Raw genomic sequence first — 24,950 nt, 5'->3', positions numbered from 1 at the left:
GTACGTCGGTACGCAAATGCGCTTTGTGACACAAGTGACGGTACGCATTTCAGATTACGCACATAACCTGCGTACCAGTTATGTGCACCCCTGTACCAGAGCCATATTATTACTATTATATGGCTCTGCCCTGTACTACAGCAAAAGTATTCTGCGTTGGGACTTCCTGCAACAACACCACGCCGTTATCAAAGATGTTCTATTGAGAAGACGATCACTACGTGACAAAAGTTTTCAAAACCGTGGCTACTGAAATCAGTCTTACTAACTGCTGTCTGTGCAATTTACTCCGCGCGAGTTGGCAGATTTTATTTTGCTTACTTTAACATCATTTTTTATGGTGGGGCTAAGCCATTTCTTGGTATGGGTGTAGCCTACCCCAGCCATACCCTGGCGCTGCCACTGGTGGCACGTATGGGGCGGGCCATTCTGCACATGCGTTAAATGCGTTAAATATTTTGAACGCAATTAATTAAAAAAATTAATTACCGCCGTTAACGCGATAATTTTGACAGCACTAATTTATATAAATATATACAATTTCAGAATCAAACAGAGCACTCTCATAATAACGTAACCCTATCAGAGACTGGATATATCCCCCCCCCCCCCCCCCCTCTCCCCTCTGGTCGCAACAATGAGGAAAATAAATTACGGGCCAAAAGTTGTATTTACAAGTATTAAAAGTGGGCAGAGGACACCAAACCAACAGAGACCTGTCTGTCCGCTGCATCTACGCACACACTGTACCACACACACACGCACATACAGCTCCTAAAACAGGCTACAGCCGTTGTGTATTTTATTGTGAAGCACAAAATGGTTTTAGAAAAATATCAACTCTTTGTTTGTAGATATCTACTAAACTAAAGCAAATAAAGAGAGTAGGCCTGTTATACTGAGTGATATATATTATACACACTGCTCTGCTTTCTGCACGGACCTCACAGCTGTTCTCACTGTAAACATCGCGTCGCGATGAAAGCAGTTAATTAAATAATATCCAGGGGATGCATGCAGAGCTGTCATTGGCTGAGATAAGTCCGGCCGTGCGTCACGACTCTTTGAAACATCTCTGTTGCCGGAAATGCATCCACGAAGGAGCCGTGGAGGACCCATCAGTGTATCCTCGGTTATAGCTCCTCCAGAGAGCCTCCTCGACGCTCGGTCCTCGAAGTGCATTTAGAGAAATGAGATGTCCTTCAACATGGCGCGCTAAAATTCGGGTCACTACCGGAGGACCGAGGAGTCGAGGAGTCGAGGAGGGGGATTTGATGAAATGAGAAAGGGCCCAGGATAGGAAGTGGGAGACAGAAAAACATGAAACATGACTGGACTTAACACTTTTGACGGGACACAACAAATTCCAGGCAAAAATAACTTTAGTGTAGTTGACTTCAATGATTCAAAAGTACAATGGCAACGGTATTTAGCAATATTATCCTGCTGCCGCTTACCTGGTAAATGCCCTTTCAGGAGTGCCAATCCCACCTCCACTTGTCTCCATTAAATACCTTATCACCTGATTCCCAAAGCTACCTTCATAATTCAAAAGTACTTTATTTCACAAAAAATAATTTCACTTAAATGAAATCATCCATTCATTTTGAACAAAAACTGCAAGAAAAGTATACAAATAAATATATATAACTTTAAATATGAAATAATATATATAATATAATCATGAAAATCACCAGTGACTTTCTCTGCAGTCAATATGACAATGTGTACTTGGGCAAGATACTTACCACAAGTTTTTACCGATAAAAGAATATGTTTGCCATAAACCACCATTTTGAATGGCTGCCTTTTGAGTGAATGATGTACTGTAAATGTAGATGCAAAAAAGGATGACAAAGACTAGAAAATCGCTATAAGTCCAGTCCATTTATCATAATACTGCTGACAGACCATCACGTTACTAGAACAGAAAACAAAACCTCTCCTTTTGGGGAGGCATCAACAATAATGACCTTAAACTGTGTTTGTTCCTCGCCAGATTCTTTGAAAAACCACCTCATTACAAATATAGGGTTCTCCTGTCTGTGCTACCAGGATGTTTTTTCCCCCATTGAGTGTGTGCAAAATAGCTCTGCATCCCGACTAAAATATATTTTTGAAGTGTTGAGTTGAGGACCTACTTGTGTTCAACTGTGGCTTAACAATGTGTTTGGGCACAATTCTTAACATAGTGCATTGATACTTGAAATAGTATTGGTATTACACATCTCTGAAGATTAAATGAATATGAAAAAATATGTGATGACACCACCCTGCTGCTGTAGAGAAAAAGAGAAAAATCCTGGCTGGACACAAAAGTTCTAATATCTTATTGGTCTTGCAGTGTGGGAAGCTGCAGTAAACATGGTGACATTTGGGAATGACATTTGTTGATTACCGTTTTGAAGTCTGACATTTTGTCTGTCGGCATCTTGTTGAGGATGGAGCTTCAATCAAATGCTGACGAAGAAATTTTTAGGTTACCATGATATTTTGATTAACTTTCATGAATGGTAAACCCAAAGTGAAAGTGTTCATGCTCTGAAACATATACAGCTTTACTCCAGATATAACCATAATTTACTAAATGAAGATCATGCTGTATTGGATCGAAGAAGACTTTAAACAATCATTTGAGACCTTTAATTATTGAGAAAATTGGACGAGGTTGAATATATTCGAGATATGTGCAGTGTAAAAGTTGAACACCTCAAAGGTAAAGTCTATTTTTTCGTCTTTTTTCGGAAAGTACTGCGATGGTCTTTTTTTTGCATATTATCTCATAAAGATGTTATTATAATCCTCTGTGATACTGAGGTAAATAGAGAAAAAAGAATAGAGATGCTTGGTTTCCATTCAATCTAAATATATTTTAACTAAAGGAATATAGCAAAAGAGGAAAAAGAAGGGATGGATACAGTGGATGACAATACATTTTAAGCGTGTGTAATGTCATGGATATATTTAGGATATCATGTTGACATTACAATTAGTAATTTTATTCTTAAAGTTTTTTTAAGAATAACAGTGCAGCTTTTGTAATTTAGAATGAAAAGGCTGAATATATGTCTTTAATATTGCCATACTGTTTGTGTCTGGTGCATATAAATAGGTAATTGAAACCTGGTCATACACGCAGATGGTCAAGAAATCAGCTTTCGCCAGGCAAAATAGTTTGTGAAATGTTCTTTCAATATATTACAAAAAATGTTGTGTCCCCTAAAGTTAACAATTGTACAATTGATTGATCCTTTGGAGACAGGAGCAACCAGAAAATGTTATAAGCAATGTCTTAAGTAGTAACAGATATGATATAACTTACATCATTATCTGTTATTGACTACTTAGACAGTGTGTCATCTAACTACTCAGAAATGTAACAATGGTTATGTAACTGTTCTGTTTTGCTATCTGCAGCTGTTTTCACTATGTTCTTAACCCTCCTGGAAATTAGGCAACGCCTCCAAATCCCTCAATATATATTTATTTATATTTCATATATATCCATATACTATAAAACCATAGGGTAAACACGGAAACTGTATTTTAAGCATTTATTTCAGCCCCTATTCAACTTTCCTTGGGACTTGGAACCTTTTGTGGAATTCATTGCACTTGGGCCACAGATGGTCACAGGGTAGCATTTTCTAAAAGTACCAGTTTGTAGGGATGTCCGTCGCTGTGTGTGTTTGCCGAAACATTGACGGACATCCCTACAAACTGGTACTTTTAGAAAGTACTACCCTGTGACCATCTGTGTACCAAGTGCCATGAGTTGAGCTCCTACAACTGCTTGATTTTCTGAAAACAAGTAAGTACACTTGTAGTCTATTTACGACCATTTTAGGACAAGTGGAGAGCATTTGTCTTAATAACAGCAATAAGAGCAAGAAAGCCATCAGGTGGCGTTGTGAATAAGAGGTAAATAAATTCTTAAGCACATGCCATGTTTGTGTACTGATTGACTTTTTTAACTTGTGCCTACCTCAAAATGGTATTGTGTCTATTGTATTTGCAATTGTTATCTGCACTTTCCCCTTTGCTGTAACAACGTACATTTCCCCGTGGTAGGACGAATATAGAATTTGAGAATTACATGGCTATAAAAATACTTAAAGGTGGGGTAGGTAAGTTTCAGAAACCGGCTCGAGTGCACTCAAATTTGAAAGTACACAGCCGAAAAGAATCCGCTCCTTCCTTCAGACTTCCTTACAGAGCACCTCCTCCAACACACACGAACGTGCACATGACGTCAGCAGACTGGTGAAAGTGGCCGCCTGTTGCTGGCGAGTCATTGAAGTAATACTGCAATGCACGCCCAATGAGGGCACGAGATACATTTGTGCGTGCACGAGATGGAAGGCTGACAGACAGGGTAAAAAGTACAACCAATCCGTTTAGCCGGGCCGGCTAAACGGATTAGTCCCAGTGGATGTGTAGGATCTATAGTTTGATAGATATTACGAAGATGATTTGAGGTCTCGTCAAGAGAACGTGTACTACATCTTCACGCAGCGTCCCTGTAAAGTTGGCGTCAACCCTCACACATTGACATCAGAAAACCGCTCACCCACACGACGCCACACACACTCTGCCATCTGCCCTGAACAGTGAAAACCGGGATTCATCCGTGAAGAGAACACCTCTCCAACGTGCCAGACGCCATCGAATGTGAGCATTTGTCCACTCAAGTCAGTTACGACGACGAACCGGAGTCAGGTCGAGACCCCGATGAGGACGACGAGCATGCAGATGAGCTTCCCTGAGACAGTTTGTGCAGAAATTCTTTGGTTATACAAACCGATTGTTGCAGCAGCTGTCCGAGTGGCTGGTCTCAGACGATCTGGGAGGTGAACATGCTGGATGTGGAGGTCCTGTGCTGGTGTGGTTACACATGGTCTGCGGTTGTGAGGCCGGTTGGATGTACTGCCAAATTCTCTGAAACGCCTTTGGAGACGGCTTATGGTTGAGAAATGAACATTCAATTCACGGGCAATAGCTCTGGTGGACATTCTTGCGTGAGGTAGTTTACTGTTCAGGAACGAAGGTGCCCTGGCGCGCATTCTTTTCTATGGACGAGAGCTCTAGTTAGATTCAGGGTCCATATTTGTTTAGTCTCACTGATAAAGAATGTTGATTATTACACTCCGAACTAGTTAAAACCTCGAGCTGCAGAATAGTTCTTCAGAATTGGTTTGGCAACCGCTGTGTCAACTCGTGACACACCACCTGTCTTTTCAACTCTCCAAATAAACCATTAGTGTTTGACATCAAAGCTCCTGCTCATCCCGTGTCTCCTTCATGAGTCGGTGACTCCCACTGCATTGCTACACAGAAGTTTCCTCCACAACACCTGTGAGGTGGGATGGATTATCTCGGCAAAGGAGAAGTGCTCACTATCACAGATTTTTTCAGATTTGTGAACAATATTTGAGCGAAATGGTTATTTTGTGTATATAGAAAATGTTTTAGATCTTTGAGTTCATCTCATGAAAAATGGGAGCAAAAACAAAAGTGTTGCATTTATATTTTTGTTCAGTGTAGCAAACTAAAGACCATGTACATCCACTGCGCAAATAATCTGAAATAACAACTCATATTTCTCGCATCAAATGACATTTTAATGGCAAAACTAACCTTAAAATAGGCATTTTCCACCAAGAATAAAACGAAGGTCGGCCATGTCTTGTTTTTTTCTGCGGAGAGAAAGTTGAAGATCACGTGACATAGATGCCAGCCATTGGAAATTAATGGCGGATGATCCTTACGTAGGGATCCTACAATTTCAGAGGCGTTTTGTAGAAATACTACGTCCCAAGTTGTGGACCAACGTAGTTATTGCACGTTTAGATGTGAGACTGGGTTGGTGGTTCCATTCCATTTCAAAGAGCTGTTTGACGCTCGGCGTAACCTTGTCGCACTGCCACTCCAACATCCAATCACAGAGCTTGAGGACTAATCATGGGGTTTGTAAAGCAAGGCGGATGTTGTAGTCCCAAACGATAGCTGGGGATCCCTGGTATCAACCACGACAATGAGGAAGCTCAGAGGACCAGACCACCAGGTGATGCATCTTCAGCACAAGGGTATTTTTGAAATCTTCAGCTACATTGAGCCATATCTGTCACCACAGGAGGGAGAGGTTTAATGTAAAACAAGATAGTGAGTAGCATATTGCATTTACACAAAGCATAAAACATAGTAGAACATTTAGCAGACTATTTTTGTAATTATGAGAAGGAAAGAGATTACGAGTGATGTTGTTCCCCTACACAGAAAACTAGTGTGTCCACACAGCTAGTGAGGTCAAGACGACAGGTTTCCACCCAAAAATATGAAGATGGAAACCTAGTACTCGCCCATGACGGAGGATCCTTACCTTCTGTTCACACCGACTGCGGATAAGAGTCAGAATAGCATTGTTGATTGTGCTCATTACACTTGGCACCTTTTTGGTTGGATGGGGAGTACAATATCAAGTAAGACATGGATCCGTTAGTTCACTCATAGAGAATGCCCACATCACTAACAAAACTCCAGCTGTGTTTCAGAGACTTTCACTTATCCCCAGAGCCAAAAGATCAGCTGAGCAACAAGAGGAGGAGTTAGAAATACTCGGTCCCAAAGGTGAGGTTACAATCAAGATGATTCACCCCCCATATATGCAGTTCTTGTATCAAATGATGAGATGGGTTTAAGTGATTGGGATATGCAAGTGATGGGGATTTACAGATTAGGGGAATCTCCAAATACAATGGATCCATGTTTTAGTCTGTACCAGAAACACCCCTGTTAAGTTCATGGACAACCGACCGGTGACCTGAGCAAATTATTGAAAATGATTACAGTAGAAACAGGCTACTAACCCACAAGTACAGCTTTGTACGTACAAACTCTATAAACACCATCCCCAGCAGATTGTGGCGACATTGCAGATATGTCCAGTCACAAAAGTTACTAAAATATGGGGACGTTATTTTATTGTGTGTGAAATATGTGGTGCTTGAAACATGTAGGTATTTTTAATTTATAGAAGAAAATGGTTTCCTGAAAGACTTATTTGGAGTAGCCATGTTACAGTGGGTGGAAACAATGTTTAGGGATAGACATTAATTGGGTTTAGATGGCATTTAACATCTAAGACAGATAGTAAGATTAGGAAAATGGTGGAAAGGATTGGATATATTTTACCTCAGTTTGTTAGAATTAGTTATAGGTAATGCGTCCCGAGATCTCTCTCTCTCTCTCTGCCTGTCAGACTGCTACGACTCCATCTTCAGACAAATGACCTCACCACAGGAGACTCCTCCTCCCCCTCCTCCATCGAACAGACAGAGAACCCGAGCTGAACCAACAACGACCTGAGACATCCAGAACCAGCTCCACCTGAGGCATCCAGAACCAAACCAGCATGCTGACAAAGAGGCAAACTCATCGGTCCCTAAATCAGGACACGAAGTTGCAAACTGAGCCACGAGATTTGGCACAAGAGCAGAGTGTGGGACATGAGAGCGGAATACGCCCTCCATGCAACAGCGTAGAGACTGAAAAGGAGGAGATGAAATGCAAAGCAGTTGGGCCACTGGAAAGAGTTACAGCGGGAGGATTCAAGAGCAGATGGACTGAGGAGACAGGACGGAGGAGAGGACAGGACGGAGGAGAGGACAGGACGGAGGAGTTGGCACGAGCCAGCAGAACCTGAGGAGGTCGTGGCTTGACGACCAGAGGGAGAGAGAAGGAACACGGGAGTGAGTGAGTTTACACATAAACACACTTATTAGAAAATAATCCTAAAAACACACTGAAGGTAGAACATATTATTCAATCTTTTCATCATATAGACAAATTATTCTTTTAGAGATTCTTATTCATGTGAGAACCAGGAAGATTTAATTTGTTACAATATAGAAAGCAGACAAATCTTTATTTGAATGGAAGATGTTAAAGGTAGAGCTAGAACCAAGCCAAAGAAGGTATTCCAATCTAGAGTATTGATGTCTCCATTGTAGCATGGATATTACCACAGGAGAACTGTTAAGGTGGAAACAACATTTGTTTGTCGTCCAAGATGTAGAGTTTTTAAAAAGACACTAGACAAAGAGCAATTGAACATTTTAATTTTGAAAAACTAGTATAATTGGGAGTAATACATGCGGGGCCTTGGATCACTAATTTTAATGGTGCATATTTTCGACAACAAATATCGTTCAGGGAGAAGGGGTCGCTCAACCCACCCTGCAGATGTTTTAAATCTTACTTGCAGCTTCAGAGGGAGCGCACGGCACCAGAGTATGAGTTTTAAAAGACAAGTGCCACCACCTCCTAATGCTCATCCATTAATCAGTGATGGCCTGACATTTAGAGATGTTATTTAAAAGGAGAAACATATCTGCCATGAGTGAACATTCCTGAATTGGACTACAAACCATTAAAGAAACCACTTCTGTTTTTAAAAGTCCTTGTTAAAGGAGGGAGTAATTATCACATGCTCGGGCACCCAAGGTTCCACACACTGTTAGCATGGTTATTTAAGTAGACCAGAATTGAAAATAAATTAGTATAATGCGTTAGTGATATTCCACCGGTTTTCACACCATTTCAGGGACCTTATCACTGCATTGATTGATCACGACGGCCTCTTCTAGAAGAACATATTACTTTCATACCTTAAATGGTACGAAAGGAGGGAGGGTACATTTCTCAGGAGGAGACAGTTACAAATGCTAGCAGAACCGGATGATCCACCCCCATATAAAGATGTTGAGGAACATGATGAGTTAGTTTGAATGAGTTTAAATGATATGGATGTTCAGAGATGAGATTATTCAATGAATGTCCAGCCGATGTGATTCTTTAAATGATGAAATCATGTGAAGAAGTGAGCAAAATAAAATGCTAAAATGGAGTGAATCCATTTCAATTTACCTATACTATTCCAAGATAGTGTATTGTTTATTTTTCATTATTATCCTATACTATTTCAAGATGGTGTATTTTTATTTTTTATTATTACATTAAACTGGTACAAGATATTTTATTTTATTCTTTATTAGCCATACTGTTCTAAAATGATGGATCACATGTTGTATGGATCATTGATATTCTAAAATGGGTCGTTTCTTTTCACTTTGTAAAAACAAGTGCCTTAACACTGAGCGTGGTATGAGAACGGTTTCTGTGAAAGGAGGGAGGAAGGAATGTTCTGATACCAAGCCATTGCTGCTATTTTGAAGAATGCTGCTATTTTGAAGAACCATATTGAATGTTAACACTAGAAGTTATGCACAAGGGAACACTTTTATGTTTGAACAGTCAAAGTATTTTTGTATTTTTCTAAGGTTGATATTAAAACCATTCCAGTTTATTGTATGTTTTTGATATGAGTTATGTACTATGCAGAGTTCATATGAAGAACTCATTGATTTCAGTATTATACACACCTTTTAGGTGTGTAAGGAGGGACTGTTAGAAATTAAAATCAATGTTTTGAGAGCATAGTGCACCTTAAACACACAGTCAGTTTAATTGCTGTTTTATACTGAAAAACCAGAAGTTCTTGTACACAACCAGGTGTTAAGCTTTTATTCTGAAAATCCTTCATCTCCGGTTAGCATGAGGCTAATATACCATTTACTATAGAGGTGAATTTAGCAGCGATATGATATGATGTTGCACAGCGAAACCTACTGATTTCAACACTACAACTATAGACGTCGAGATATTATTATTGTTGAATAAGGTACAGTTTATTTGATTACGTTATTGTTTACAGATGTGGTTAGCATGTGACAACATTCAGACTGACCGGAAACCAAACTGCTGTGAAGTATTTCCTGTATTTTTAGGAGTATTGATTACAGCGTTTAGAATGTGTTAAATGAAAAGTCATGAAAGAGTTAAGGAAGAGAAAAGGCGTGTTTAGATATATATTGAATGTACAATGTCTTTATCCTCTGATATGCGTAACAACGAATGTTGAGAGCCGGCCCGCAGGGAGGAGCCAGCAGAGGATATATATTCAGCACGACCTGAGGGGACGGCCTCTTTTCTTCACGACCGAGAGCCAGAACCACAGCTGTATTTCTGTTCGGACTATATTCTGTTTGTGACATTATCACGCTTTTTATTAATTCAAGTACCAATTTCAACCTTCTCAGAGACTCCATTTAGTCTCCTTTTTAAACTTCTGTCCTGGACGCTAGAATAATCACACACAGATAACAATACTAATATGACTACAAAATGAAACTAGAATTTTGAACCTGGCTTCATCCAAAGTTCAGATTTCGATTCCTGAAATGTGTTAAAATATTTAATGAGATAATGGCTAATTTGCAAAATACAAAAAACAATTGCCTTATTGTAAGTAATTAACTGGAGAAATGTCTAGCTGATACTTTAAAGTAAAAAAAATTACCCTATTCACCTGGGGTGTCTCGCCTTAAGAAGGACGTGAGGTCCTGGGTCGACTCGTGCGTGGCCTATCAACGGGCCAAAGTTCACCGCCATACTAGGGCCCCTTTTGAACTTTTTGCGGTTCCTGAGAGGAGGTTTGACCATGTCAATGTCGACCTCTTAGGTCCGCTTCCCCCCTCTCACGGTTTCACCTAACTGTTTACGATGGTGGACAGGACGACCTGCTGGCCCGGGGCCGTTCCCCTCGCCTCGACATCAGCTTCCGACATCGCCCGCGCTTTCATCGGCACATGGGTGGCGCGCTTCGGGACCCCGTCTGACCTCTCCTCTGACCGCGGTTCTCAGTTCACTTCGGAGCTGTGGAACGCTGTTGCTGTGGGTTTGGGGGTCAAGCTGCACCGTACCACCGCATAACGGATTGTGTGAGCGGTTTCACCGGTCCATGAAGGCGTCACTGCGTGCCGGCTTGACAGACGGCAACTGAGTGGATAAGCTCCTGTGGGTTATGCTCGGCCTCAGGTGTGCCCCCAAAGAAGACCTGCAGTCCTCGTCGGCGGAGCTCGTCTGTGGCCAGACGCTACGGGTCCCCGGGGAATTCATTCCCACCGCCACTGTGCCCTGGTCTGCAGCCGGGCAGCGCTCCTCCCTGCTGGAGACCGCGGGACATTCACGCCCGTCCCCACGTCGCAGCACAGCAACCCAGCTTTCCGGGTGTCCCCCGGATTACGGTTGGCAGATTTCGTTTTTATCCGCCGCGGCCCCCTTACGGCGGTCCGTTCAGGGTCATACGTCACGGGGACAAGAACCTGCTGGTGGACGTTGGTGGCAGGCCTGAGACTGTGTCCGTTGATCGGATTAAGCCTGCTCACGTGGACATTTCCAGGCCGCTGGAGTTGGCTCTGCCCCCACGTCGGGGCCGCCCTCCCATGGCCCGCCCCCTGTGGGGATGCCCTCGTTGGCGCCCCTGCCCTCGCCTGCGGCCCCGCCCTCCTCGGCCCCTGTGGTCCGTACGCGCCGGGGTCGGGTGGTACTTCCTCACAGGCACGAGGATTTTCACTATGGGTGAATACTGGGGGGGCTTGTGTGATGATTGACATTATTCACCCACGGATCTATGAGTTGGGGTATTGTTCCGCACGGACATTTGAGTGAGCCGGACTTCCTGTTTCTGCCGGTCTTCGCTTCTCGGGCATGAAGTTGTTTACATTTGTGTTCAGATGCTAAATAAAAGTCTAGCTTGTAACTTTGATACCCCGACTCCCGTCTCTCGGCAATGTAATATTTTTCACTTTTCTTTTCTTTTTTTCACTTTTAATTTTTTTTGTTTTACTTTTAATTGTTCAAATGAGGGTGCATAACGACTCAACTGAGGGTGCAACCTTATGCACTATCGTAGAACCGGGCATGTGCAGCATATTGTCAGTTTTTACCCTAACACACACACACACACACACACACACACACACCAGATTGAAGCGATAAGCAGCTAAGAGGGGCAGCAGCAGCTGGTGTGGCTTTGGTTGGAGCTGTGGGACCTCCCTCCAGGCACCTGACAGCCACTTATGCTGAACAAGCATGGAGCGAGATGGAGTTGCACACACAAAAAAGCACATACATCGCTGTTTTCCTCACACCTCTGCACACATGGCCTCTTGTTCTTACTCTCCATAGTACACACGGACAGCCAATGAAGTGTATCCATAGTAAGTGTTAACTTGTTGAGACCCACACTTGTAAGATGCAGAGGCTCGGCTGACAAGATGGGGGGGGGTGGTGTGTGTGTGTGTGTGTGTGTGTGTGTGTGTGTGTGTGTGTGTGTGTGTGTGTGTGTGTGCAGGGGCGCCGCCAGGGATTTTGGGCCCCATGAAAATATATCACATTGGGCCCCACCACCAGGCACAGGCCACTTTGTTTATAAATTACCTCGAGGGCCGTACCGAATGGTCTATCGGTCCGTATACGGCACGGGGGCCGGAGGTTCCCCACCCCTGCTTTAATATAAGTATTAGTATTAATATCATAACCAAAATGTCTGTGATTAACATTTTGTTTACAGACTGATCACTCAATGCTTCAAACTGTCCATCATCCTAAATAGACTACAAGCTGTTTTTAGTTTTATATAGATCATTGGCTATGTGGGAAAATACTGTGTTTGAAATGTACAATTTAAATGATACATTATACAGCTAGATTAGTTAGCTTTTTTGTTATATATATATATATATATTGTATTCCAGTCTCCCTTCAGATATGTTAAGTGGGATGTCATTCAACACAATGCTGCTCACCTCCTTCAGTTGGGAGAAAAGCTGGTTCAGCCTTATGGGGGGACAGGGCTGCTGAGCCTAAAGATGGATCTGTTGGACCTGGCACCAGGGGGAGGGACAACTGATTTAGTATGAATAGGTGCTAAAAATGTGCCTCCATTTATTAAAGGTAGGTAGGTAAGAATGAAGAAACCAGCTCAAGTGCGCTAGAATTTGAAAGTACACAACCGAAAAAAATCTGCCCCTTCCTTCAGACTTCCTTACAGAGCCCCTCCTCCAACACACACAAATGTGCACATGACCAATGAGGGCACGAGATAAGCTTGTGCACAGATGGAAGGCTGACAGGCAGATGGAAGTCATTTTTCCAAAAGTCCAGTTATTTTTGCCGGGCCAGCTCAGATGATTGGTCGTGCTTTTTACAGCGCCACGGCTTCCACAGATGAAATTTTTGTATGTATTTATTGTCAAAGCATTTAATATATTCATTGCTATCGGGATGTTAAGAGGATTCCATGGAATATAACAACAAGTGTTTCTGAAGTGAATTACCTACCATACCTTTAAATATCAGCTAAAAGAGCAGTGAAATTAAAGACCTCTGCATTTTCTGTAAAGATATTAACAGTACTTAATGTCAGCTTAGTAAACAAAAAAACATTAGCTAACAGACTAATTTCCACCACTCATGGACCTTTTCTTGTGAAAAACTGGGTGACATACTGTCGCCCTTTAGTCCCTCTCTCTTTCTCTCCTTTCTCTTCTTTGCTTAGAGCCTGACTTTGTTGGTCGTTGAAACATGGTACAACACACGTATGTAGGCTAGCATCCCTCCTCACATGCTTTCACACTCTGCAAGTGCCGGTGCCGCACCGCGTTTGGAGGCAGGACCGAACCATTACATATAAATAGAAGGGGGTGTACAGAGGCTTTGGGTAATTAACTTTTGGAAGAAAATAAGTTAAATGAATCGTAAGTTTAATGAGTAATTTATCAATATAACGTTCTATTAATGTTAATTATTGAGGATTGATGAAAGGTTACTTACATTTTTTTCCTTTATGTTCTGAACATTTTGGGGCCCCTGTCAGTCATGGGCCCTTAGAATCGTCCTAACTTTTCACCGCCTTACGGCGCCCCTGTGTGTGTGTGTGTGTGTGTGTGTGTGTGTGTGTGTGTGTGTGTGTGTGTGTGTGTGTGTGTGTGTGTGTGCCTTATCTCCACCGGGTTGACAACCAGTTTATTTGTTGTCAGTTGCGTTTAGCGCAAGCAGCGTTGATCTCGTTAGCCGCCAGCTTTCTGGCAGTGGTTCCAGCCAATAAAATCAATCTGAGGCCAAAGGGCAATTGGCGTTTTCAACTGGAGGACCAAACCAAATGTGGGGGCAGAGAGAGGTAAGTGATAGTATGACTAGAAAAGAGAGAAAGAGGAAGAGATAAATGAGAAAAATAGGAGAATAGGATAAGGCAAGGCAGTAGGTGTAGAAGAATGTACAAATTGTAGGTCAAATGGGGTAAAAAGTTGCATTTGAGGTTTTCTTTACTGTGTAGTTTATGAATGAAGAAAAAATTACGTTTTTTGTCATGGGGCAAATCTTGACCTTGCGACCAGTGTGAATCAGAATTCCTTCAGTTGTCTCTTTCAAGATTGGGCCCCTCAGTTGCTGAACATTACCAAGAGGTCAGTACCATCAGTTAGCCAGTTTTCGATTACTGTCCTCCATGAGTTTTGTAGGTTCATTTCGTTAGACTCAAAGATAAGAATGAAAATGTATAACTTTATACGACACAACTGTGATGATGTCTGATCCAAGCCCTTGACTCATTGGGGTCACTGCTTTTAGGTGGGATGAAGCATATAACCCATAATGGCCTGTTGGCTGATGGGAAATTATCTTTTTTATCAACAGAAATAAAACATATTTTACTTTTTGAATACCTTCATAAGAGTTTGTCATGTTGTTCACTTGTGTTGACAGGATTCTAATGATTTTGAATTAGATTTTCTGTCTTCTGGTACAAAACCAAAGAGTTTTGTGTTGTTCTTTTTATTTTATAAGGATGTGACTATCTATTAATACAGCATACATTTATCGCATTTAACAGCAGCTAGTTGCCTTTTTTCCAGTCTTTATGACATGCTAAGCCAACCATCTCCTGTCTCTAGCTTTATCGCCAGATTTTCTAGGGAGTAGTTGCCAACCCATAGCTATGGTCTTCATGCCATTAAGGGGCCTGACTGGACAGTTATCAGTCATTTAAATATATATTTTCCATTTTAAAGAACTGGCTAAATATATTCTATATTAAAGTGGACCTATCATGCTATATTTGAAAAATATATTGTAGGGCCATACCTATACAAAACGTTTTTTTTTCAAAATACCAAACAGATCACAGTAGCCATCCCTCATACTGCTCAAACCCCTCTTTTGAAGCCCTGTTAGAGAAACGCGGATCTTGGGTCCTTAGCTTGAAAAAAAAAGAAGAGGAGGCAGAGCTAATGCCTGATCAGAATTCTACCTGAGATAAAGTTAAATTAGGTTGTGATAAAATGCCATCCTGTTTAAACCACGTCAAGGATTATTTCTGAAATAGTATGGAGCTCAAATGCTTTTTCTCTTGCAGGTTTACCACAAGGTGAGTTCTTTTTTTATGTCCTGCTTTTGAAACATATGTGCTCTTCAGTACAGGTTAGCTCTGAGTGTTAGCGATGCTTGCTGATGTAAACAAAGACGTCCAAAACACGTCAGGCATTGTTTCTGATAGCAAGTATCTGTGGGTCCGCTGCCGATTTGACGTCAGTTCGGATGGAATCTGTATCCGCTCGTTGTACACCCGTTTTTAAAAGATTTGGGTATGGAGGAAAAGAGAGAGGGTTTTATTTTCTGACGCTGCGTGAGTTCTGCGACGCACCGGGGACAAAAGACATCACAAAGTGCATTTTGCATTATAGGTCTCCTTTAACATATTGAGCCAAGCCAACAAGTGATACATTCACCAGACCTATGCATACATTACTTATCATGGCTTGTCATTTCTGCTCATCTGGGACCGGAGCCTTGAATTGCACACCTGCTAAGTCGCTCCTGAAAAGAGCTTTGGCTAAGTGCCTGAAAATGCAAATAGAGTGGCTAGAGAGTGATAGACAAGACAATTATAATATGGGATTTTTACACCTGGACGTAAATCCGTTAGTAGGGACAACGGGAGAGTGACAGAGGTTGAAGCTATTCCCTCAGATTTCCTACAGAGTTTATGAGCAGAGATTAGAGACACTGTGATGTGATCATAAATCTCAGCTGCTGCCGAAAGTGATGGATGGATGGAGGAATGAATGGACCAATGGGGGTACACGTTTTTGGAGATCCATTGGCAGAAAGCTAATGCTATAAATAATGTGTGCGTATGGATGTATGGTATCTTGTTATCTTGTGTTAGCAGTATGCTGATGTTCTCTGCTTTTGTCCCCCAGGCCAACATGTCTATATGATGGAAATGTCAGCTGACAAGAAAAGGTTTCTGCGGATCAGTGCTAACGTGTACAGACTTTGATTGCAATAATTTGTAAGTAGTATGAGGAAACTACTTGGAAATTATTTGATGTTGTACTCTACACTGCAAATTATCACATGTTGACTGAAACAAGTGAATGTCAATTGATTAAATATATTAAAATAATGAAGTTGACCATCAAAATAAACAATAGTATTATCAACGTAGGAAATGAATGGGAAATTGTACCTGAATTATACCCTCAGCGGATTGGTGTGCACAAACATTCATAACACAATTTACTCACTAACACTAACCCTTTACCCCTAACCGGAAAGAATGCACATAAGATTTCTAATGTGGTATTTTGGAAGCCCCAAACTCAAAGTGACTACACAGAAAATGTCACTTCAAAATGGTAGAAAGAATAAACAGAAGGCACACCATAGTCAGGTATATATCAATGGTGCAGACAGTGATAACAGTGTGATCATAAGCTGATGTAATCGTCACACTGGACGTATTTTTGTTGGCCGACTTGGAAGTTAGAATTGCAAGGGTTCTGCAAGTAAAAGGACATTTTCCATCCACATTTCATATATTGCAGAAGCAGACCCTGACCAATTTGCTGCCCTAGGCAAGATTTTAGCTGGCCCCCCCCCCCCATGATTTAAGTGGGGGGTGGACCTAAGATCCTCTAAGGGGGGCATGCTCCCCCGGGAAGATTATCTTTTTCTTAATATTGAAGTTAAAAGCATCAATCTGGTGCACTTTGAGAGCAACATTAAGAGATCTATGGAAACATCTCTCAACACCCAGATGAAACAGAACTGTAAGCAGATTTTCTTTTTCTTTATAGATATTTTACAAATCACTCTCCTTTTTAAAATGTATTCTTGTTTATTAATAACAACTTTTTTTTACTGTCATATAGTATTTTGTACCTGTTTTTCACCTATTCTCTTATTTTTGTATAACTATAATGATCATATAAAGGTGTGCCTTTACCTCACTGAGCTGAGGTTATCAGAGCCGCTCAGTCTGTCAGGAGAGAGCTCTCTAAAGCAAGCTCTCCCCCCCGCGGCCGCTTACACAGTAAATTCCAATGTTAATAAAAGCACACAGAAGCTGTATACGTTTTTTGGGAGTTTGATTTATTTTGAATCAACACAAATACAAAATAAAAACCTATAATTGCACACTAAAACCATTATTTCAAAAAAATAACTATTTCACATAAACCTCTGGTTTTTACTGAGGCTGGGGCAGTTCAACTTGATTTGGGGGGGGGGTGCACCATAGTTTATGGGCGCTGTACGCAATATAGATAGGCGTAGTTATGTTAGTATAAGATAATAAGTTGTACTTTGTTGATCCAAAATCGGGAAATTGTGTTATGAAATTTAAAAAAATATATATATATATATATATATATTTCTAACTTTTTATTGTTGGCGCCCCCGATGGGTTGATGTGCCCTTAGCATTCACCTCGGTAACACTTTATATTAAGGTACACAAATTAACCATCAACTAGTTGTTCATTAACATGCATATTAGCAGTATATTGGCTCTTTATTAGTGATTATACAACACTTATTAATGCCTTATTCTGCATGACCATATTCTACAAGTAATAAGCCATTAGTTGAGAGTTTTTCCTCAATAACCCTCTAATTAGTGCTTATTTATTGCAAGTAAGGAAGTTGTTGTACATTAGTTCTGGTCTTAATATGCTCTGCTCAATATGGGCCTAATAAGGCAGTAGTAGCACAAGAATAGTAATTCTCCCTTAATAACACTTAACACATATGATCTATTCTTATGTAACAAGACATGAAACTATAAGTGTTAATTGTGTCTAATTAACTCAAAATTAGGTATTTATATCTAAGAACATGTTCCCTATTCTAAAGTGAAGTCTTGTTCATAACCAATAAGCTAGTAGTTTGACTCTAATTGACCTGAACAGGTTCCCTATTCTAAAGTTGCCTCCTCTTCACACTTTGTAAATACATTATAGCACACAACTACTGAAATGAACCTCAACAGCACATGAACAAAGTAGGCTCACCTTGAAATATCTGTTTTATTCAAATGTAACCACTGAAGAGAGGTTCAGACACATCACAAACATTTAAAGTGTCTTTAATCGGTCAATCGCTTTTCACTGACAGTGTACATGTTCTATCTGCAACATCTGCTACCTTTCACAGGCTTCACACTTTATATTTTGTTCTAATGTCATGCAAAAGCATTCCAAGTGGTCCATATCTGTGACGTTTTCCACGCCAGTAAGTCCACTCAATGACATCCAAATGATCTTTTAACGAACTTTGTGTCCGATTTCCTCTAAGTCTCCAGATAGTTGTCTTGCAAATACCCCAAAATCTCTCTACGTTCTGTGTATGTGCACCTGTAACAGGGTCAACAAAACCCTGTTACAGGTTCCATCTCCGTCCATCTGAAATGACTGAGCTTCCGTTCTTAATGTGCTTCTTTATGAGAGGCATAAGATGTCTGGCTGAGCGGCGACGCACGATCTTGAGAATGGGTCTTCTCCTGTCATTTCTGATTCCAAGCATTCCAAACACCCAGGAACTCCTGTTGCTCGCCCGTCCTCTGTTGTACTGAAAATGACAAGAGTATTATGGAGCAGTGCATGTTTACAAATATTCAACTGTCCTGAGGTGCAGGAATAACGTGACATTTCCCTTTATGGCATAATTGAACTGCATATCTTATTCCAAAACGCAACAGTCATTTCTCATAGATAAGGATACTGACACAATTTTACAAAAGGCCACTACAGTATTTAGTTTTGACACACAAAAATTATCCTTCTCTTTGTTCCATGGGAGAAAAAATGGTATATTAATGCAACCTATGGCCACATAGAGCTGTGGACAATAATGCACAACCACCTGAGCCACAAACAGTGGGGTGGGTAAAAGAGGTTTACGTACACTTGGAATGACTACATTAAAATGGCTCTGTCTGCAGTTTCTTTAAATGAAGAATGTTTTAAAATATTTTGCGTAGAGCCTTACCATTGTATATTTCTACATGGAATACTGTATGCATTTGTTTTCAATTATTAATCACACAGCAGTGAACTGTTCGAGCATGTTCAGAGCAGTTGTTAAAATGCTTTACAATACACTCTACTACTTTATGTATAATTAGCAATAATAGTCTATGATAGACACAGTGTTGTACAGCAGAAATGGTGAAAATAAATGTTAACTTTCTGTGTATTAAAAGTATGTATAGTGTCTCTACATTAAGTAGCTCTGTTAAGGACAGGCTTATGCAAGATCATAGGAAAGAAACTTGTTTTAATTATGTATTGTTTGGACATCAAGGTAACAATCTTAAAGTGTTTGCATAGTTTACACACCTTTCTTTGATGGCCAAATTTGCTTTCATCGATCATAACAACTTCTCTTCGTCTTCCAATGGTCTGCTGGCCTCTTCTTCTCACTCTTCTCATGGCAGATTTACAAACACTCCGCAGCTTGTCTGTGAGCTTAGTCAGAGTTGCAGAGCTACGAGTAATTCCTTCCTGCAGCATGTCCACTTGTCGCATTCGAAGGCATTGGGCAAATCTCTAAACAATCCAGTTAGTTAGGAGGGGAGGTTAAAACCAATTTTTAAGTGGTCATGGGTGTACCGTACATTTCCATACACATTTCATGAATGATTTAGAACCACTCACCTGTAGATGAAATGCATCCATGTTTGCAGTCGCACATGGGAATTCTCAAACATGGAGCCACTTCGGATGGACCTTGAATATGTTTTCCCTTTGTGACATGAATCCCGGCACATCCTGATGATTAAACAAATTGGTTGAATAGAATTCTGATAAATTAAGTCTAGATTTGTAAGGTGTTGATACATCTAAAACATGGATTGAATATGGCGCAAGTCCTTTGTGTTATTCAACATTTCTAGGTAGGCTATACTTGATTAATTAACTGAATAAAGAAGATATGAGTGCATTTAGTAGTGTTACCACCTTAAAAAGTAGGCCACATGCAGTGTGATTTGAATTATGACTTTCTAGGTGAGATTTAGCTGATAATTCCTCCTAATAAAAACAATTAGGTTTAATAATATAAATTATATAATAATTTGCCATCAGATATGCATGAATCACATAAGTCACATAATGTAGATTCAAGATGGTGAATGTTTCTGAAAGGTGACAAGTCTGCATCCAATATTCAGATGAACTTACAGCTTCAGAGCTAACAATATGATATGCCCAAAATTAATAAATTAAGCACAGGCTAAGTGTTCTAGCATTACTTACCATGATGCCTCCTTTTTAGCATAAGGCCGTTTCAACTTCATGACATGAGCACAAGAGGGGCATTTCATTGATTTTCGAAGAAGGCCTTTTTTCATTAACCAGTGGTTGAACTTAAGGTTTTCCATGGGGCTCTGTCTAAAATGTATTTGCCTCAAAAAAGTGTAATGTGACACCATACTTGTAAAATCATCTGAAATAATATTACATTCTCAGCTATTAATATTGTGCCATACCTCCACACTCCACAGCGAGGGAGAATAAATGAAATAGGCGGGACTTACCCTTTGGGAGAATAATGATTGACAAAGCAATCCACCCAGCGCCATATAGACTGAGAGTTACGTCATCTCCGTTCACTCCAATGGACCACTGTTTTACAGCAATGGCGGATCGTGGAGCCTCTCAATCGTTCCCCGGAAGTTAGCGCCAAGGCTAGGAGAGCTGTGGAGTTGCAGCATAATAGACCGTTCGTGACGGACTTTTAAAGGTAAGAAGAAGTTTAAAGATTTATATTGGGGATATTATCAGTACATCTGATTCAAATGAACATGTGTATTAAAGGATGTCAGTGGATTATCCCTAAATGTGTAGATTTAGGGAACGTTTACAGATAACAGATTAAGCTAGGATACCGAATCAAGTTAGCAACACACGTTGAACAGCCTTTTAATTGTAAATTCCGTTCTCTTAATGTCATTTCGTCCAACGTTGTTGAATTAGAGAAGAGGGGCTTCTAAACGGGATTGTATGCGGGGGTGGAGGGAGTTAAATATTAGATAAATATAACTTTGGTGCGTGTAAGAGTGAGTGTTTTTAGCAGAGCCATATTGTGTCCTTGTGATTCTGTTGATTATTACCTGTCTGTATAATGTTGCAGCTCAGCTGATTCTGGATTTATGCCAAAGGGAGAGGGACTTAAAGGTGACATGTCATGCTTTTCCGGTTATTAGCCGTCCCCTTGTGTGTTATGAAGGTTTTTATGCATGTAAACGGTGTGCAGAGTCAAAACCCTCAAGGAAATACCTCCCCAAAACGCCTCGTGGAAGATACGTCACTGTCCATTTGATTCTTCCGTGGACATCATGATGTCATGTCGTCCCCGGAACGAAATGGACCAATCCGTGGAGCCGTTACGTTACGTCCGTGGAGCCGTTACGTCCGTGGAGCCGTTACGTCCGTGGAGCCGTTACGTTAAGCCCCCGCTGATTGGTCCAAATTGACCAATCCACGGACTTCCTCACCAGTGTTGGGACTAACGCGTTACAAAGTAACTAGTACTCTAACGCATTACTTTTTAAATTCAGTAACTCAGTTACCGTTACTACATGGTGCGTTACTCCGTTACTGCGTTTTTTTATATAGTCAACAGCCAGGTGAACAGAGATGAGAACTGTACTTAAGTACAGTACTTGAGTAAATGTACTTAAATACTTCCTGTGTCACATGCGGAGACGGGCTGTGGGCGTGTTTGTGTTGTTTACTAACAAGACTGTCATGGCGGCGGCGGAGCTCAAGTCTAGTTTCTCCACCTGGAGATATTCTCACTATTTCACTTTTGTCGAGCACAAAGAAAAGAACGTTTTAGTTAAATGTAAGTTGTGTCCTGGCGGGTCAAAGAGCCTATCTACTGCCCAAACCAGTCATTCAAATCTCTTAAAACATCTGCAAAAACAACATGCTGGGATGAAGCTAGTAGCTAAGACCACAGAGACTCAGCCGACGCCACTCCACCTCCACCTGCACCTAAGCAACAGCGGCTGGATTTTAACCAAGGGACTGCTAGCCAGGGAAAAGTGGATAAAGCCATTGCACGGTATGTTGTAGAACACATGCAGGCTATTGCTACAGTGGAGTCACCCGCTTTCAGGGAGCTAGTTAGCATGATAGCATGTCCGGGCGGCACGCGGCATATGGGACGGAAAACTTTTTCCAACTACCTGGAGAAAGAATATACACAAATGTAAAGCCAGCTAATATCGATGCTATCCAGATTGCATATAATGCATGTCAAGTTGATCAACAGATTGTATTAGTCTCCAATGCAATAACAGTACTGAAATGAAGGCTATAAGGGCATTAATATAATGGGAGCCCTTTTTTTAAGTAACTAAAACGTTACTTTTCACAGTAACGCATTACTTTTTGGTGTAAGTAATCAGTAAAGTAACTGAGTTACTTTTGAAATAAAGTAACTAGTAATGGTAACTAGTTACTGGTTTTCAGTAACTAGCACAACACTGTTCCTCATTAAAGCAAACAGATATTGTTCTAAACTGTATTAAAGTAAACAGGTATTATCTTGAACTGTATTGAAGTGAACATGTATTATTTGGGACTGTTTTTAAGTAATCCTATATATATAAACCTTCTTACATACACTTTCCCAGACACCCTGACACACACACACACACACACACACACACACACACACACACACACACACACACACACACACACCACACACACACACACACACACACACACACACACACACACACACACACACACACACACACACACACACACACACACACACACACACACACAATATACTCCCTGACCAAGATACCAACACACTTATAAGTCCGGACCTGAACCTGAACCTCTGGACTTGAGTCCGGACCTGAACCTGAATGTGAGTCCAGGTACGCAGCACTAGCCGTGTCGATGGGGACAATACTCGTTGCCAAAAGTGGAATAAGAGTTTAGCATGTAAGGGCGGTAACACGAGCAATGTGTCTAAACATTTATCAAAAGTGCTCCACATCCAGACGGAGGAATGCACCGGGTTGGACTGTCTTTCGAGCAGCTCTGTACCTCCATCCACGAGTAACGTTTCCACGTCAGGTGTTCTGTATGCTAGCAGCAACACACCGAGTTAACTACATTATACAAACATGGGTTAATGATTAGAGGAAACTGAGTTATTTAGTTTGTTAAAGTTTCAGCTATTCTGTTTACAGTTCTGTCATCACATTATTTAATATGATTTGTTAAAACATTGTTTCATTCGATGTGAAATATTATGTATTTAATTTAAATAAAAAGCAATGTTAGTTTTGTTCACAATTTGTTTAGTTAGTTTACCTTATTTTTTTCTCCAAAAGAACCGATAAAAGTAATGTTAAAGGACCGGATCGATAAGACATAGACATAGACATACTTTATTGTCATTTCAACAAGACACAGAGTGTACTATTAAAACGAAATTTCGTTGTACTGGCTTACAGGAACAGGACAATATAAAAAATTGCTAAAATTGTACATATACATAAATAATAGTGAAGTGGTGCTGATCAAATTAAAGATAAAGTGTGCGTTTAAAATATAAAGACTTATACATATAAATAAAATAGACATACTATATAACAAATATGTGCCCTTTACACAGCGTAATGTAATCTTTATGTTACTGGTCTGCTTGCTGTTCAGCAGTCTGATGGCTTGGGGGAAAAAGCTATTGCAGAATCTGGCTGTTCTGCTCTTAATGCTGCGGAACCTCTTGCCGGAGGGCAGCAGGGAGAACAGAGCATGGTGAGGATGAGTGGGGTCTTTAAAAATGTTCTGGGCTTTTGTCAGGCAGCGTTTCTGAGCGGTGTCTCTGATGGGAGGGAGAGAAACTCCGACGATCTTCTCTGCTGTCCTAACCACTCTCTGCAGAGACTTCCAGTCTTTGGCGTTGCAGTCTCTCGACCAGATGGAGATGCCGCTGGTCCGCACGCTCTCTATGGTTCCTCTGTAGAACGTGGTGAGGATGGGAGGGGGGAGCTGTGCAGGAAGTGTAGGCGCTGCTGTGCCTTCTTAAATAGTGATGTAGTGTGAGTGGACCAGGTCAGACCAGTGGCGTAGTCAGGAATTATTGTGTGGGTGGGCCTGGAGAAATGTAGGTGGGCCAGGGGGAGACATATTAAGCGTGGGGTCTGAGCTGAAACTTCATTAATGATTTTTAATGCACTAATAGAACATAAGCATAAATTAGCAGTGAAAACAAAAAACATAGGCACGGCGGCCTCAGAATGTGTGTAAAACTGACATCCACATAGGGATGGGTATCGTTAAGGCTTTAACGGTACTACTACTTTTATCGATGGCGCTTATGCTTATGCTCCAGGTTCAGTACCAACCACATCATAAAGTACGCGGACGATACAGCAGTGGTGGGACTCATCAGGGACAACAAGGAACAGGCCTACAGGGAGGAGGTGAAACATCTGACAGACTGGTGTAACACCAACAACCTGATCCTGAATGTCGATAAAACAAAAGAGATCATTGTCGACTTCAGGAACAAAAAGCACTGTCACCCACCACTCCACATCAACGGCACAGCAGTGAAGACTACAGCCAGCACCAAGTTCCTGGGGTGCATATCACGAGCAGTCTGACCTGGTCCACTCACACTACATCACTATTTAAGAAGGCACAGCAGCGCCTACACTTCCTGCACAGCTCC

The sequence above is a fragment of the Pseudochaenichthys georgianus genome, chromosome 22 (genome assembly GCF_902827115.2).
Source record: "Pseudochaenichthys georgianus chromosome 22, fPseGeo1.2, whole genome shotgun sequence".
Lineage (NCBI taxonomy): Eukaryota > Metazoa > Chordata > Actinopteri > Perciformes > Channichthyidae > Pseudochaenichthys > Pseudochaenichthys georgianus.
The sequence above is the reverse complement of the archived record's forward strand: the minus strand, read 5'-3'. Positions refer to the sequence as shown.